Source organism: Felis catus, chromosome B4 (genome assembly GCF_018350175.1).
Source record: "Felis catus isolate Fca126 chromosome B4, F.catus_Fca126_mat1.0, whole genome shotgun sequence".
NCBI classification, from domain to species: Eukaryota; Metazoa; Chordata; class Mammalia; order Carnivora; family Felidae; genus Felis; species Felis catus.
The window spans coordinates 32,352,942-32,371,068 of record NC_058374.1 but is presented as its reverse complement, the minus strand read 5'-3'; the positions used below and the strand labels follow the sequence as shown (position 1 = coordinate 32,371,068).

The following is an 18,127-nucleotide window of genomic DNA, read 5'->3' as shown; positions in this document are numbered from 1 at the left end:
TCCCTCTCTCCCTCTCTGCTCCTCCCCTGCTTGCTGTCTCTCTCTTTGTCTCTCTCTCTCTCAAAATAAATAAACTAGAAAATTTTTTTAAAGGATCAAAATTTCAAATAAAGATTTTAAGTATTCTTTGTTTTCTTTCTTTTCAAGAGTTGATGAAAAATGTCTTCATCCTGTTTTTCAGCCCCTTCTTCTGCACTGGGATTCTGAGCATTGCTGTCATTTATTTCTTTGTTTTTATTCCTCTTCAGAATTTTCATCATTGTTTTTTCCGTTTCAGTTTCTTGATTTTATCTTCACTTATTTCTTTTGTTAGTTTTTTGTGTCTACTATGTGGATTGTTTGAATGACTGTCAAGAACAAACAAATATTGTTGGTATTGCATTATCTCCAAGAACTGTCCCATAAGGACTAGTTCTACAGATCATAGAGGTCTCAAAATGTTTGACACATAATTGATAATGTTTATTTCATTGATCAGGTGTTTTATCTTCTAAGTCTGCTCTCCCAGAATTCTCCACCCACTTCTGACATCTGGTGGGACACCTTGGGAACCCAAAGAAGGACAGATCCTGAAGAAGTCAGATCCAACTTCCTCGTGCAGCTGGGGGTAGCATGGAAGTTCTAGAACATCAGCACCCACACAGACCCACACACCCTCCCCTCCTCTCCTCCTCTGGGCAGCCTTTCTGCAGGTTGGGTCTGGGAGGGAAGTCAGGCTGGAGCACCAGGGGGAGGGGCCTATAATTTTTTATGACAAGTTCATGCACATCATGTCAAGACAAAAATGGGAGAAAAGTAAACTTCAAATATTACACGTGTAAGACATAATGGATTATGGATTATTTTGTCATCAATTGGATGACAAAGAACTGTGTTTTTTATTATGAAGTGATGTTATCACTGTGCTAAACCTACAGTATCTGTCAGTATTACTTAGGACTAAGCAATCATAACAATATTGCCAACTTATAGGAAAGCACTTGTCAGAAAAAGTGGAAAGTAGAAGAAGGAATACTTCATTAAGGTATAATTTTTTTCACTAATTTTTTTGAAATGAAGCTGCAACCGAAGTAAGTTTCCAAATAGTTCATTTGTTAGATAAAGCGAGTCATTGACCAGTGTTGTTAATTAAGTCATATTTGATTCCAAGCCAAAGAAATGTGTCCAGAGAAAATAAACTGGTTTAAGACTATTAACTTTGGGGGGGAAAGTGACTCAAAAGAGTTTAGGACATTGGAAGCAATATCAATAGTCCATTTAAAAAGAAACCAAATGATTTCAAGGGGTTTTCCTTGGCTTTTGATAAATCAACATACTGTTCAGTTGTTTTTTCAAGGACTAATGCCAGATCCAAAGTCACTGAGTTTCACCTATGAATGGTCTGTATGAAACAATTATAATTGAGAATATTTTTGAAAACAGTGAGAAAACACTAATCTAGTACAACCTGAAGTAGAATCTGCTAAGATGTGCTATAACTGATGGTGATAAAAATATATGTGGAGAAGAAAAGCTCTTAGTTGGATGAATTTACAGATTTTGAAAATTTAAGGTGTTTAAAGACTTCCTTATATTCATTGTATTATTTAACAGCAGGTACTTCTTTTTTAATGTTTATTTATTTTGAGAGAGAGAGAGCATGCGTGCAAGTTGGGGAGGAGCAGAGAAAGAGGGAGAAAGAATCCCAAGTGGGCTCTGCACTGAGATCATGACCCGAACCCAAATCAAGATTCGGTTGCTTAGCTGACTGAGCCAACCAGATGCTCTTATCAGCAGGTACTTCTGAGGAACATATTTGATATCATGTCTTACAGAATTGGCAGTGTCAATAGTGAAATTCTACTCTCATGGACTTAATATCTTCAGCACCATAAATTTTGTCATAGATAGAAGTAAATCCTACCATACAGCAGTGTGACATTTTAGCACTGATGAAATTATATTGAGATTGTATTCAGCCCAGGATCAAGATTGAAATTCGTCTGAATGAGGACTTTCTTCAATCATTGTTAATTAACAGTGAGTGAATTTGGAAATTAGCTTTTGCTGCAGATTTGATGTTTCTTAATGAATTGAACCTAAAACTATTAGGCAAAGCTGAGCTTACATACAAAACTTATACTGCAGTAAAGTCATTTTGATGACAACTAATGTTGTTTGAATCACAAGTAGTATCAAGCTGCTGTATTTACTTCCTATGTTGTCAAAAATTAAAACAAGAAGTTAAATCTCCACCCCACACAAATTTTCAGAGAATATATTTTCCAAGCTCAACCTAAACCTACAGTTCCAGAAGTATTTTTTGGACCTTGCTTCACATGCAAAAGAAAAGTCAAATATTTCAAAATCCATCTAATTGTGCAAAATCCATCTAACTTCCACTTAACTTTCAATTGAACTGATTAATCTACAGTAACATACTAAAAGGTAAATATCAAGGAAAGAATATAATAGAATTCTATAAATGACTCAAGTAATATTTCCTATTAAAATCACATGCTTATGATTGGTATCACTATTCAGCAGTACCGATTTGTGTGACAAGACATTTTCTTATTATATAAGTACCTGCCTCAATTTTGTCTCTTAACCTATAAAACCTATGGATTTACCATCTGGCCTTTTAGAGAAAAAAGAAAAACCCCTGATCTAGAGGACTGTGGGTGTCTGAAAGATACAGGGAGACCTCATTGAAGGATTGCTTGCTAGAAAATTTGGTTAAGTATGAAGTCTAATTATTCTGATTTAGCAAACAGAGCTTTGCCTGCAGTCATATTACTTTGATCAAAAATAGAGCTGGACCCAAAGCTATATCTTTCTGCTATAAACCTAACATGTAAGATTTAGTTTCAGCAAACAACACCAGCTGTCTCACATCAACGTTGCCAATTTGAATTTTTATTAGTTTTATAGTTTTGTTTGTATTTCATTTGTACATCTTGCTTTGGCTTCAGACATCAGTAAGACTTATTCTCTATGTGAACATAGGTGAGGGCCCCTTAACCCTCCCAAATGTATTTTCATTTCTTGAAAAGGAACACAATGAATGCACATGAATCTGTTTCTTCAGGAAGTGTTAAAAAAATTAAGTGAACCATTTTTCATTCAGAGATTGTGGACACAGGGTGCCTGGGTGGCTCAGTCAGTTGAGCATCTGATTTTGACTCAGGTCATGGTCTCACAGTTCACGAGTTTGAGTCCCACGTCCAGCTCTGTGCTGGCAGTTCAGACCCTGGAGCCTGTTTCTGATTCTGTGTCTCCTCCCTCTCTCTCTGCCCCTCCCCTGCTCGTGCTCTGTCTCTCTCAAAAAATGAATAAACATTAAAAAAAATTAAAAATAAAAAGAGATTGCAGACATGATAGAGTGTCTAGAAGAGACTATGTCGGGCAGAATTGACCTTAACAAAAGTTAGGTCTTTCCTCTTCAAATGTATTGGTTCTCAAACCTAATATGCACAGAATAACCTGATGAGCTTGTTTAACATGCACTGTCCCAAACTTTTCTTCCAAGGCCCAGGAGTATTCACCTCTGTCACACATCTCAGAACACCCTGATTGATGACACACAGACCACCATATTTTGAGAAACATGCCTTCAGATTCTTGGTTTCCATCGCTTCATTCTGCCCTTTACTTGAGAACCGATAGGATCCTTCATGAAGCAACCAGGTGATTTTTTCTACAAGAACTCCTTACCATAAGAGGTGAGATAGGAAGAAGGGATTAGCCCATTTCACCTTGGTATCTTATTGTTATTACAAATCCTAAACTACACTTGTTTATGGAACATTCTAGAATACAGCAAGTGCCTTGAGCTATTTTGTGACTAACTAGAAGTAACTAGGGCTTTAATATTCAACCACCAAATGAAGAAAATTTCAGGTAAAAAATAACATGTGACAGGAACACATTTCCTATCAATCTAGTTATTTTTTCAAAAAGCTTTAAACAACAATCTCAATAATCTTACATTTTAGTGATTTTCTGCAATTTCCACTGAAGGTTCAAACATACCTGAAAAGCCCTTGCTTCATTGCCTAAAAAAACAGATGAATAGATATTCATTTATATAAAAATCATTAGATTAAAATCATTAGTCCAGCACATACTTAATGGTTAATATAGAATCAGAACTACTGAATTGATGTCTCAGTGTAAAGGCATCAAAAACCTAGTGTCTCTAAACAAGCAAAATCACCTAAATTCGGGCCACTTCTTAAGCTAACATTGCTGAAGACTTTTACTGGATAAGTTTGTACAAGTTCCCCTGTCCCCACAACCCACTGCCCATTAAAACATAAGATACATTTGTTAGAAACAAAAGCTTTTTCTAGGAAAGAAGAGATTTTGGCACTGGAAAATTATGGATCAAGGCTCACCTGTTAGCAAAATGCTGCAAGGCGGTGAATTCCAGTCCTAATTCAGCTTCTGATGTTGATATGACTGAAGGGGCTTGGGTTCACTGCCCAGTTTCCTCACCCATGAACCTGGAATAACAACACACCCTCCTTTACAAAGGAACCATGTTGTGTAACACAAAAAAGTGACGACAGCCTTTTCCCAATTCAAGAGATGAAATTATAGCCCCATTGTGATATTCTTCACACATACTTCAACAACTCCCTGACATTTTAACTATTAATTACTTGTTTATTCTCAGTTTCAATACCTTTTATTCAGATCCCTTTGCATTCCTTAACCTTGCTTGTCTCCCTGGCTTTTGTATCTGTAGGTGAACCCCTCACCAACCTTTTGGCAAACATTACTCTTGACTCCCAGATCACCTATCTTTCCTAGCGACTCTGGGGGGTCCTCTCATGCTTCACACACAGCGCTCACCACCATATGCCTCTGCCTGCTGCCTCTGGACACACCTGTCAGCCAGCCAGCTATCAATGGGCTGGCAGCAGTAGCTCTTGCATGGGATGGAGTGCACATCCCTCCCTGACTTTTACCCATTCCTCCCATGTGCAGCCCCGCACACACTGTAATAATGCCCCTTATGTGTCATAACTATGTCATTACCCCCCCTCAGGGCGTATGTCACTTCCTGACTTCTTTCAGATTCCAGGCATTCTGTACATGAGGCTGTTCAATATACCCCCCAAATGGTAATTAATTGTTAGACTTGTCATTCTTCAATGGTTTGGTTTGTAAATTTGGCTTAGAGAAAGATGAGATGAGAGGAAAAAGGATACAACTCCAGGAATCCTATAGAAATCTGAAAACTCTAATATTCGCCTCAAGTATCCTAGATCTTAATATTCAATTCCCCAAGAGTGTTCCCAGCTAAATGGATTCCCTCTTTCCTGAATCAATAAACATTTTGCCATCACATAGACACCATTAACTGAAAATGTTGTTTTAGTGTAGTGTTTGTACTTATTATATCATGATTTATATTTGAAAGGCATCTGTATGATGATTATATATGTAAATAGTAACATCCCACTAATGTGGCATTACAAGGAAGGCCTCCATTCCATGCAAGTGAAACTTCTGGATAAATGAAAATTGCCTCCTTAAAGACCAATCTTTTGATTGGTCTCAATGATAAATAAACATTAAAAAAAATTTTTTTTAAAAAGGAAGGAAATTCTGTCACATGATACAACAAGGATGAACCTTGAAGACATTATGCTAAGCGAAATAAGCTAGACACAGAAAGACAACACTGTGACTCCACTTATATGAGTTACCTAGAGTGGTCAAATTCATAGAGATGGATTGGGGGGCTGGGGGGCAGGGAAAACAGGGAATTGCTGAATGGGTCAGAGTTTCAGTTTTGCAAGATGAAAAGAGCTCTAGTGGGGCACCTGGGTGGCTTAGTTGGTTAGGCATCCTACTCTTGATTTCAGTTCAGGTCATGGTCTCACAGTTTGTGGGATTAAGCTCCACGCCAGGTTCTGTGCTGACAGTGTGGAGCCTGCTTAGGATTCTCCCTCTCTCTGCCCCTCACCCTGCACACATGCGTGCATGCTCTCTCTCTCAAAATAAATATTTAAATAAAAGAAAAAAGAATTCTAGAGATTGGTTGCACAGCAATGTGAATGCACTTGACACTACTCAGCCATATATGTAAAAAGGGTTGAAACAGTAGGGGTACCTGAGTGGCTCAGTTGGTTGAGCGTCCAACTTTGGCTCAGGTCATGATCTAGCAGTTCATGAGTTCAAACCCCACATTGGGCTTGCTGCTCTCAATGCAAAACCTGCTTCAGATATTCTGTCCCACTCTCTCTCTGTCCTTCCCCTGCTCTTGCTCTCTTTTTCTCTCAAAAATAAATAAAACATTTTTAAAAAATTAAAAATAAATAAAAATGTTTGAAATGGTAAATTTTATGTTATGTGCATTTTACCACAATTAAAAAGAAAGATATATAAAAAAGGTAGAAACATGCATTAATTCATTCAGTTAATATTTCTTTTGTGCCTACTATGTATCAGACCCTGTATTAGATCCTGCTCCCTGTTGGTGCCAGGGAAAAAGTGCTGAACAATACAAAGTTTTGTCCTTTATGGAGGTTATATTCTACTGTACAGTATTTAACAGGATATATACCTTTGCAATCTACCTAATAAAGTACACAATTTTAGGACATTGGTTTTTAGAACATAAATGATTTGTCTGTAAGATCTGCAACCTGACCTGTTTGGGTGTAGGATATATCTGAAGTTTAAATATCTTAATTCTAGAAGATTATAATGATTAACATTTTAAAACTGACCTATCACCAACACCTTTTGGGTATGTTTGCTTAGTTTTTCTTTCTGTTATTTAGATTATGGAATGGGATATGACAGACTGAATATACAAATGGTCAATGGCCAGACCATTGTATGAAAATAAAACTTTGACCTGCAACCTGCAGCAACCTGTCCAGGAAACCAACCTCTTATCTACAGTAAACAACCCAGGAAGCCAGCCTGCTATAAATCAGACTTAAGGGGAACAAAATTGCAATCTCCAGTGACACTGCAGGAAGCTAAACAATAACTACTGTAACAATCAGCCTAAAATGGCCAGGACTTGATTAATAACTGACAGCTTCCCTAGTTTTTGTCCCTGCTTCCAACGTAGGACCAACCAGAGAAAGCCAAATATGCACCCTGACCAATCACCTAGGATGTCTTGTTTCTAGTTAGACCATCTACAGCTTCCCCATGCCGACAACTTCCAATCAAGCACTCCTGAAGCCCCCACTTTGTGCATTTTATAAAGCTTTCCCACTCCTCTGCCTGCCTTTGAGTCCCCACCAAAACACAAGGGACGGTGGCTGTCTCCCTCACTATAGCAAGCTCACAATAAATAGCTTTGGCTTTTCTCATTTTGGTGGTCTTTGTTTATTTCCACAGATGTTTGCTATATACTTGCAAATTGCTATTCAATCTTTTAAAATGGTTAATAACTATCCACACATAATTGTTCCAGCTCCTTGGTTACAAGCAAGATCTCTGTCTTGCCCATCACCCTCTACTTGGTTCCCAGCTCTCACACCAGGTTGCCCAACATTAACTAGTCATGCAGTAGATGGCATGATTGCCATGCACCTGCCCCAGATCAACAGTTCTTTTCATTATTACAGTGGCATAATTTTTAACAATGAATGATCATTTGAAAAAATTCTTTTAGAGAAATTATTTTTCCACTTAGATTCCTAGTTAATCTTCTACTGTAGTTCAGGCATTGAGAAATATTTTCCATTTGTTTGTTCTAATGTTTGTGGATAGTTGGATGACCTCCAAATAATAGGAACATTTCTACATCCTACTTGAGAATATATGTGCAAGAACTTAGGAATGATTTCTGTTTGCTTGTATCTGAATAACTACTGGATAAACATCAGGTGTAAGAAAATACTTGATAAAGCTGGGTTGACTTTGGTGCTGAATAACCATTGTAATGAATATTATCTTTAAAATACATAATGTTCTTTTCTCCCTGTGCCTCCAGGTATATGACCTCCTTCTATTCTGTTGGCAGCATCCATTTGCCTCAGGTAGGATTATCATTCTTATGGCAGGAAGGCAAAGAGAAAATATTACATATTTTTTGCAGTCTAGTCTTTGAGAATTTTGAAGATCACAGGCTTGCAAAACAGGTTTTAAAAGAGAAAGACACCCTAAATTCCAAATACTCTCTGTTTGTGTTTCAAGAGGCAAATCTGGCTGGCTTATAGATTATTCCAAGCATATTGTTCTTTAACAATGGATGGTCATTTGAAAAATTTAAACGTAGAACAATTTTGCTTTTTTTTTTTTAATGTTTGTTTTTGTGAGAGAACATGAGTGGAATGGGGCAGAGAGAGAGAGAGAGAGAGAGAGAGAGAGAGAGAATCCCAAGCAGGTTCCACACTGTCAGCGCAGAGTCCAATGCAAGGCTCAATCTCCCCCACTGCGAGATCATGACCTGAGCTGAAATAAAGAATAAGACATTCAACTGACTGAGTCACCCAAGCACCCCGAACAATTTTCCTTTAAACAGAGTATAAGGGAATCCTTGGAAAGGAAAAGGAAAATAGAAAAATCTCTTGTCTTTCAGGTCTGGGGAGCAACAGCAAGACAAACGTATGCTAAGATTTCCCTTCTAATGAGAGAATTACTGGGGAGGATGACATCTCCTGGGCTGCAAGGAGAGATTTTGGAGATTTCTTGTGCTTTTTCAGGCTCAATAAATCATTCCTCAGATTAGATTCTTGTTTATAATATTAAGTTAAATGCATTGTGCAATGAGTCTTAGAATTCGGTATTCGGGTATTTCACACGAGTCTCTGCTCTATTCCCTGCTCCAGCCCATCTTCACCTGCAGGCAAATGGAAAAGGTATAGCACAAGGGATCCTTTTGTTGAAACCCATTTATTGTTTGTTACCTTTTTTTAGACATTGAATGTCCTAATTATGTTATTTCAAGAAAGTAAAAAATGTATACCTTTTAGAAAAGTGACTGATTCACACACAGGGCTTGTTTTGAATCTGCAGGAAGACTAATCAGCCCAGGATATGGGGTGTCATTTGTTTCTTTATCAGTTTGGCTCCCTCTAGCTGTCAGTTTGCAAATTTTAGTAGGTTCTAAAATTACACATTCTTTGCCCCTTTCTATAGCACAATTTTTTCATAGGAAGGTTTTGGGGAAAATGATTAACTGATAGAATATATTTTTAGCAAAGATCATATTTAGCCTTTTTATGACAAATTACTAAGGTTCATATATAGGGTTGACAGATTTAGCAAATAAAAATACAGTGTACCCAATAAAATTTATATTTCAGATAAAAAAAAACAAGTAATTTTTTAGTGTAAGTATGCTCCAAATACATTAATTGGGCAACTGTATATATTTGCATAGTGTTTTACATCTCATTTAACAAATGAGAATTCTGAGGATCAGAATTTCCAATTCCAAACTATATTTTTCTCATTTTCCCATGGCTTGTTCTTGCTTTTTCATTCTTAGTTTCCCTGTAAGTTCCCAAAAGAAATCAGGTCAGAGGTCTGATCACAGGACACTTGATTTCAAGTTCCAAGGATCCTAAGATATCTTTGTTTTAACTTCACTAAAGGAAATGATTCAAAAAGTACGGTCTATGTGCAAGTCCCCAGAAGATCTTTACCTCTCACTAAATGAGGATTCAGTGAACGTAGGAACTATTTCTGTTTGCCGGGTTCCATTTGGACCCTAGTGTTGACCTGCATATCTATAGGCAAGGAATTAAGGCTTAGAGTCACTTGTCCAAGGTGACACTAGTACTAAGTAGGGAGCTGAGATTTAATTCACATAGTCGGCCAGAACAAGATAGTAGCCGTTCCAGGCTTTGTGGGCCATGCAGTCTCTGTCAGGACCACTCAACGCTCCCATTGTAGGCCAAAGTAGCCATGGGCAACACACCAATGAACAGGCATGGGTCGCCAAGCTCCAATAAACTTCATTTATGGGCACTGAAATTTAAATTTCAAATAATTTTCACATAGTATGATTAATTGTTCATTTGAATTTTCCCAATCATTTAAAAATGTAAATACCATCCTTAGCTCTAGAGTAGGGATTGGCAAAGTGAGCCTGTAGGTCAAATCCTGCCCACTGCCTGTTTTTGTAAATCAAGTTATTCATCATTTCTCTCCTTGGTGTTCCTCTTGAAGGACAGTCCCATTAATTCTTCATGGTAGATTAATTCATACAGCAGATGTTGTGATTAATCAAGTCCAATGTTTCATCTTTCCCTGGTGCAATATAGGGCTTTTACTGAAGTAATTGGCTTATATTCTTCAGGAGCTCTTTTAAAAAGTAAATTGGTAACGTTACATTGTATCTATGCATTGGCATAAAACTAGTGGTTATTTTAATGAAATTGTTCTTTAATCAGATAGTCCATTAAGCATTTTCCTCCTAGTTGGGCACTAATCTATGCACAATAACTAGAGAAAGAAATCCACTTACCTTTAGTGACAATTCATCAGGAGCATATACTTGAATTTTTCTTTAGAATTACATCTGTGCTCATCCCTTGTGGAGGGACAAATAACTGTGATAGCCATTGAAATCCTGATGGCACCTCACTGAGTATTCTCACTTGTGCTGCATCCAGGGGAAGGTGAAGGGAAAATGGAGACATCTACTTGGGAGTTTTGTTTTTTTCTAATACCTATTATTAACATGTTATATTTTTTCCTTTCAAGCAGTGACATTTTTTTCCTCCTAAAAAGATTAAATCTTTTTTTTCAAATATTTATTTTTGAGAGAGAGAGACAGACAGACAGACAGAGTGTGAGCAGGGAGGGGCAGAAAGAGGCACAGAGACACAGAATCTGAAGCAGACTCCAGGCTCTGAGCTGTCAGCACAGAGACCAATGTGGGGCTAGAACTCACGAACTGGGGATCGTGACCTAAGCCAAAGTAGGATGCTTAACTAACTGAGCGGCCCAGGTGCCCCAAAATAGATTAAGTCTTAAGCCCGAAACAAAATTTATAGCATCTGAGACAAAAGGTGCATTTGAAATGTCAGGATTTAGATTTTTAATTATTTTTACTGTGTCTTCTTAACTTTCAAAAGAAATGTATGAATCATACTGGATTATGGGAAATGGTTAAGGTATTAGGTATTGTAGGATGTCAGAATATGCACCCCAATATATACCACGTTTGCATAAGGATTATTTTGAGCTGAAGGCAACTAAGAAGCAGATACAAGAAAAGCTCTCTGCCCTCCCCCTATTTGCCTGAAAGCAAGACATACGTTTACAAAGGTGTCCCCCTTCCTTCTCTATTAGTAAGGACCAAAATTAATCACCAGAGACAACTTTAGACCTTAAGCACCCTGGAGACAGCACCAGAGGAATCTACATAACAACTTCTACTAAACTTTTATTTACCATTAGTTTGTCATAATGTTCCTTCCCACAGTTTGGCTTGCCAGAGACTCAAGTTTCTTTTCCCTTGTCTCATCGCTTCTGTAACACATTAGTGTTCCCTTGCTGAGATTCCACATAAGCCTGAGTTCTAAGCACCACTTTGAGTTACTCATCTCTGAATACTCCAGGTGTGAGGGTGGTACACATGCTAATGAACTTTTGCTTGCTTTTCTCTCATTGATTTGTCTTTTATCAGCCTAGTTTATAGGGCCCCAGCCAGAAAACCTAGGAGAATGTAGGAAAAATAATTTCCGTTCCCCTACAGTATCTTGAAATTATGTTCTCTGCTTCACAAAGGGATTGTGCTCCTGGTTCAGCATAAATCCATTCCCCCAAACACATCTTCTGAAGCCTGAGACCCTGGTTATGGCAGGTGAGGAAAAGAACAGTCTTTACAGATGCAGTTGTCACCTCTAGCTGGGTGTCAGAATTTTCTGGAGGGCTTTTATTTTTTAAATGCTTATTTATTTTGAGAGTGAGTGAGTGTGAGCAGGGGAGGGGCAGAGAGAGGGAGAGAGAGAATCCAAAGCAGGCTCCACACTGAGCCCTAGAGAGCTTTTAAAACTGAAGTTTTGGGGCACCTGGGTGGCTCAGTTGGGTAAGCTTCAGACTCCTTTTTTTTTTTTTTCAATGTTTTTTATTCATTTTTGGGACAGAGAGAGACAGAGCATGAACGGGGGAGGGGCAGAGAGAGAGGGAGACACAGAATCGGAAACAGGCTCCAGGCTCCAAGCCATCAGCCCAGAGCCTGATGTGGGGCTCGAACTCACGGACCGAAAGATCGTGACCTGGCTGAAGTCAGACGCTTAACCGACTGCACCACCCAGGCGCCCCAGACTCCTTTTTTTTAATTAAAAAAATTTGTTTAACATTTATTCATTTTTTTCAGAGACAGAGAGTATGAGGGAGGAGGGGTGGAGAGAGAGGGAGACACAGAATCCAAAGCAAGCTCCAGGCTCCAAGATGTCAGCACAAAGCCTGAGCCTGACACGGGGCTCAGACCCATGAACCGTGAGATCATGACCTGAACTGAAGTTGGACGCTTAACTGACTGAACCATCCAGGCACCCCTAAGCTTCAGACTCTTGATTTTGGCTCAGGTCATGATCTCATGGTTAATGGGATTGAGCCCCACGTAGGCTCCGTGCTAATAGTGTGCACCTCCCTTGCTCGCACTCACTCACTCACTCTCTCTCTCTCAAAAACAACAACAAAAAAAATGAAACCCACAGTTTCCCTAGAGTTTTGGATTCAGTAGGTCTGGGCTGAGGGTCCATAGTTAAGAACACTTCCTCTTGTAGGATTGAGTAGGAATCTTTAGGAGTTTCCTGTGGCTGCTGGAATAAATTACCACAAACTGGGTGGCTGAAAACAAATTTATTATCTCAATGGTGGAGGGCGATGCTCCATCCCCAGCACTCTGCCACACACAAACATCACTAATTGACCCACTCTTCAGCTAGTCTTTGCTTTTGCAAGAGAGGAGGGCAAAGAGAGAGAGAGATAAAGAGGACTAGGGTGTCAGAGAGGTCTTTTTTGGCTCAGCCACCTTTGCCCTCCTTGACGTCTCCATGACTAAAGTAGGGATTTTACCACAAGGATAGTATCCTATAAAAATCCCATCCTCGGGCACCTGGGTGGCTCAGTTGGTTACACATCCCACTCTTGATTTAGGCTCAGGTCATCATCTCACAATTCAGGGGGTCGAGCCCCCACATCAGACTCCACACTGATGATGCCGAGCCTGCTTGAGATTCTCTCTTCTGCTCCTTTCTTGCTCATGCTCTCTCTCTAAGTAAATAAACTTAAAAAAAAAAAGTCCATCCTCTTTGCAGCCAGTGCAATAATACACATTTCAAACTCAGTGAATCCCCCAAAGCCATGAAGTTGTTGCCATGGTAGGCAACAACTGTGCCCTAGCAATACCTGTTGGTCATCACAACACTAACCATGACTTAAGGCCCCACCCTGGAGAGAAAGTAGGGCATACATAGTCTTGATCATGGCCTTGGGCTTGCTCCAAGGGCACTTTGGCTCAGCAGTGAGACGTGTCTATCTCTGTCTCCCAGAACTTTGTGGTCAAGAATTTAGCATCCTGAGTTATGCTTGCTTCCACTCCACTGTTCACATCTGACCACTCTATTGGTCCCAGAAGACTCTCGATGTGGTTTCTTCCCTCTCTTCCTCTTGAACTTAGCTTCCTTACCAGATAGAATCAGGGCCTCTGTTTCCTCAGTAGTGCTCTGCTTTCCTGGTAACTTGGTCCAATAGAGCCCAATTTCTGCTTCCAGAACTGCTTCCAGTAGCTCCACATCTGCCCTGTGCTTGTGGCACAAGTCTTTCTGGTTTAGTACATATGCAGAGGTCTTTTCTCCTGTCAGTGTGTGTTTAGAAATCTGACATATGATTCCTGACAACACACTTTACTGCCGAGTCTCCCTCTGAATGTTTCCAAGCATTCTGCCACAGGAACCAGTGGGTTGACAGCACTAAATCCACCCAATCCACTACTGAAGGTGTGAGTCCATAAATTCTTTCTTAAATCTCTCTTGCTGTCTGCCTCTGAGGCTCCCATTGCTGCAACATTTTGTGGCAAGTTCCAAAGATGGACAAAAAAAGTCCCTATCTAGTTCCTGGCCTGCATTCCACAGTAACATACCTGGTTTCTGGTATCTTCTCACCTCAGATGAGTTTCCCCACTTGCTAATAGCCAGGATCATACCCAACCTGATACTGCAGGCTCCAGGGGTTCCCATTTTATAGATAAAATAGAATATGGTCTTAATCCAAACATGATTGCCACAGATCCTTCACTTTCCCATGAAAGTTGCCAATTTCTCTTTTTAAATTATATGTCCACTCTGGACCTTGAGTGTAAAATGGAGAGAGAGTTCAGAAAAGATAATATCTCCCCCAAATTAATGATTACAAAAATGGGGAGATTAAAAGGAAAATGATGCTGTAGCAATAAAAAAGGTGTGTGTGTGTGGGGGGGGGTGTGTCACACTTATAATCTTTAAAAACTCATCAACAAGAGAGAAAAACAGCAGATTCCCACTATCTTCTTGACTGAGCAGTGTTCTAGATGCTTCTAATTCATCCCAGTTCCCACCCCCAGGAGCAGTATAAGAGGAAGGTAGGTGAGTGGGGGGGAAATCCCATAAAAATCACCTTAATACTCCCAACAAAAGAGAGGCAAGTCAAAAAGATACATAGGAGCCCAGGGCTAAGTTTTCCTTAAGAACAGAAGATGCTGCTTTCCACTCACCATCTTGGTTGCTCTTTGCTAGAGAAGAAGGCAGAGCAGTGGAAATCAACCAGTGGTGATTATAGCAATAAATGGAGATTGGGGAAAATAGAAGACAAAATGAAAATAAGATTTTATGAGGAAAGAGGGGTCAAAGGAAAAATCAGAGTGGTCAGTTTCATCTCTTCTTTGTTTTCCTTTATTGATCTGTTGTCCTCAGCATCAAATATGATGTTAACTGGTGCTTTGACACACATGTATTTAAAATCATACAAACCTTTCTACTATAGATTTTTAAAATCAGAAACGGGTGCTGAAAGTAGTAAAAATTTTTGGCATCTATAGAGATATTTTTTCCTTTTTAATAAATATGTGAACTATATTCATAGATTTATTAATACTGAATCATTTTTACATTCCTGAGATGAACTCCACTTAGCTGGTCTCTATTATTCTTTAAAAGTACTGTTAAACTATATTTGCAAATAGTTTATTCAAGATTTTGGCTTCCATATTAAAAACCTAAATTGGTCTGTAATTCTTTCCCAATCTCTGGCACCAAGGCAGGTTGGTTTGACAGCCACCATGATGAGAAACTTCTGACTAGATTCTAGTTTATTTCCAGCTGTACCCACTGTCAGAGATAACAGGAAGAACTCCAAAACGTGAGCAAGACATCAGCTGCATTCCCTTGTTTCTGCAACTGTTCATGCTGTCTCTATTTGCCCTGAATGTATACATGGATACTACTACCACAGAGTTACACACACACACACACACACACGTTTTCCTTTTGGAGGATCTAGGGCAGAGCAACTGGAAATGGATTCCTCTCACTGCCCAGGAAACCATCCTGGTAACCTAGAGGGGTTTCCAGGTGCACAAAGACCTGTGCTGCCCATTCTACACCCTTTTCAGGACATCAGAAGTACATAAACTATCCACATATCGTTAATCAGGCCACCTATAGATACGTCTTGAAACACACACAATGACCTGTCAGTATTGTAACTGGAACGTGGTGATTCTCTTTGTATCCACCGATAAGACACAAAGCCCAAAGACACACAGTGTCTTTGTTGGTGAACCTCTCTAGGCATAGAGGAGTCAGTGCCAGTTCTGAGTCTCAAATTTACATGGTATTCCTACTATTAACGCACACAAAATTTCTAGTGGAGAATGGAATGTACAGAATAGGATGAAGAGCTTGATGTGTACAATCAACAATTCCAGTCTTGATCATGAAACCAAAGACAACCATATATTACATTGTATTCTTTCCTGTTATTCTAAAGTACCAAAATCAAAAATAAGAATTAAGCGCCAGAATTCACAATTATTCAAATAGGGTCAAGACACCTCTATAAAAATATATAATTTCATCAGTGAAAATTTTGCCTTAAGTCCCAATATCTATTCCATTTCTTCTCCCTTTTTTTTAACCTTACAATGTGTTGAGGTACTTCAGAGTCCATCGAGGGGTGAGGAGGTGAGGGAGCAAAGGTTGATGGATTTTTAGTTTAATGTTCTATTGATAAACCTGATAAACCTGATCTGTTGATCTCAGGACCAGATCAACAGAAATGACAAATAAGCTTTGCAAAAACAGAGGCACTGTTTATGCCTCTGATCCCTAACAGCTCGTACAGGGTGTAAGGTCCTTTGATTTGGATAAGCCTTCAATTATAAACAAATCCTTGAGTGGCAAATATGATATCAGTAAAATCATAATACTTAAAAAATACATGTTTAATCCCTTAATAGGCTTAATAACAATGGATCTTTTAATTTCTGAGTGTAGTCTTCACCTGATTGTGTGAAATGTACTCAACCAAAGATGTAATAATTCTGATTTTTTTTCTAAGTGTGGCTCAAAGCCTAGATGCTATCTGAAGAAATACAAAAAAACACTTCAGGAATAGAATTCTTTTCTAGTTATTTTGAAATTTCCAGGCACTTCAAATTACAAAAACTACTTAACCATTTCTGTATCACAGCAAACAAAATAAAACCAAATTAGTTGACTATTGGAATGTGAAACACTCTTATTGGAGTGTGAAAGTGTTCCAAATCTGGATAGTGGTGATGATTACACAATTTAGCAAATTTGCACAAAATCATTGAATTGTATACTTAAAACAGGTGAGTTTTATGGCATGTAAATTATACCTCAAGAAAGTTACATGCAACAAATTAGTTGCAATGCTTCCTATGACCACAGAATGTCAGCAAAGTCAGCCATGAAGGATTTTTCCATAAACCTAATTTTCTAAGAAGCAGCCAGCAACTGCTAGATATAGCTGTCTTTCACTACAGAAATGCCTTTGTTCTGGCTCTCAGGTGCTTGAAGTTATCAAAGAGTTAGGCATCAGGAATAAGGAAACATTTTCTTAAGTTTTTTTAATGCTTATTTATTTTTGAGAGAGAGACAGAGTGCAAGCAAGGGAGGGCAGAGAGAGAGGGAGACACAGAATCTGAAGCAGGTTCCAGGCTCTGAGCTGTCAGCACAGAGCCTGACGTAGGGGTCAAACTCACAAACTACAAGATTATGACGTGAGCAAAGTCAGACACTTAACCAACTGAGTTACCCATGCGCCCCAGGAAACATTTTCAAATGTTGTCTTACACAGATCTACAATGATTGAAGCTATCAAATCATTTTATTCATGGTATATACAATAAATAAAACTAACCAAGCCACAATAGTTTTGAATAAGCTATTCATTCTTACTGAAAATAACAAAATCATTAAAGCTAGTTTTGGACTACTTATACATTGTAGTAAACATATAAACTTTGATTTTTTACAACTATTTTATCTTACATTGTACATTTTAAAGGGGAATTTTTAAAATGGTCTAATTCCTTTTAAGTTAGACAAACATTAACCAGTGAACTTTTCAAGTAACTAGGTAATATGAAGAAATCTTTTAAAAGGAGTACGGTCTCTCTCATTACTTCCATAGATCTTCTGAAAACATAAAATACATTGGATTATAGGAAGGTAAACCTAATACACATTGAAAACCACAACTATTTCTAGGGTAAGACTTCCTTTTGCTCAGTGCAGCCCTGTTATGATTAAGGGCAGAGGAAACTTGTGAGCTGGAAATTTTTCTCTCACATTTTAAGCAGATTTACAAGTAAAGTTTACCTTATTTCTAAGGTTTGTTCCAATAAAGTTTTCAAGTGTCAAAATATTAACCTAGGTTTCCCAAATCAAAATAGATACCCTGCCTTCATCATGAGGTCAGTTTCAATCTAATGGCTTTTTGCTTTTGAATTCTGGTTAATACTAAAAGCAACGTGAATGACAATTTCTTGGATTAATGATTTGAATACCAGGAATCCAGAAACTGCTCACAGAGATAAGGAAAAAAAGGATCTGATGAGATGACACTTACATTAACTTTTCTCAGAAATTTGAGGGTCAACTGTTTCCTTCACAGTATCACCAAATGTCAAGGTCAAAGTAGA

The 18,127-nt window shown here is 38.5% G+C and overlaps 1 protein-coding gene and 1 long non-coding RNA gene across 6 annotated transcripts in view; one reads left to right on the top strand and one right to left on the bottom strand.

Moving 5' to 3' along the window:
* Positions 1–4,992, bottom strand: part of CCNY (cyclin Y) — a 317,495-nt gene extending 312,503 nt beyond the window's left edge. Inside the window, exons 1-3 of one of the 5 annotated variants that reach the window (XM_019834206.3) lie at positions 4,875–4,992; positions 4,380–4,487; positions 4,015–4,037 (exon numbers count right to left, since the gene is read on the bottom strand). The gene's annotated coding sequence lies outside the window, so the exon portion shown is untranslated. Of the gene's footprint in view, positions 1–3,970; positions 4,038–4,379; positions 4,488–4,839 lie in introns of all 5 variants that reach the window. The other 4 variants (XM_019834207.3, XM_019834205.3, XM_045061122.1 and 1 more) reach the window with 4 other exon arrangements.
* LOC105260723 overlaps positions 1–18,127 on the top strand; it is a 34,513-nt gene that overhangs the window by 5,568 nt on the left and 10,818 nt on the right. The window contains exons 2-3 of the long non-coding RNA XR_006600438.1: positions 479–5,111; positions 7,952–7,997. This is a non-coding gene — a long non-coding RNA (uncharacterized LOC105260723). The remainder of the gene's footprint in view (positions 1–478; positions 5,112–7,951; positions 7,998–18,127) is intronic.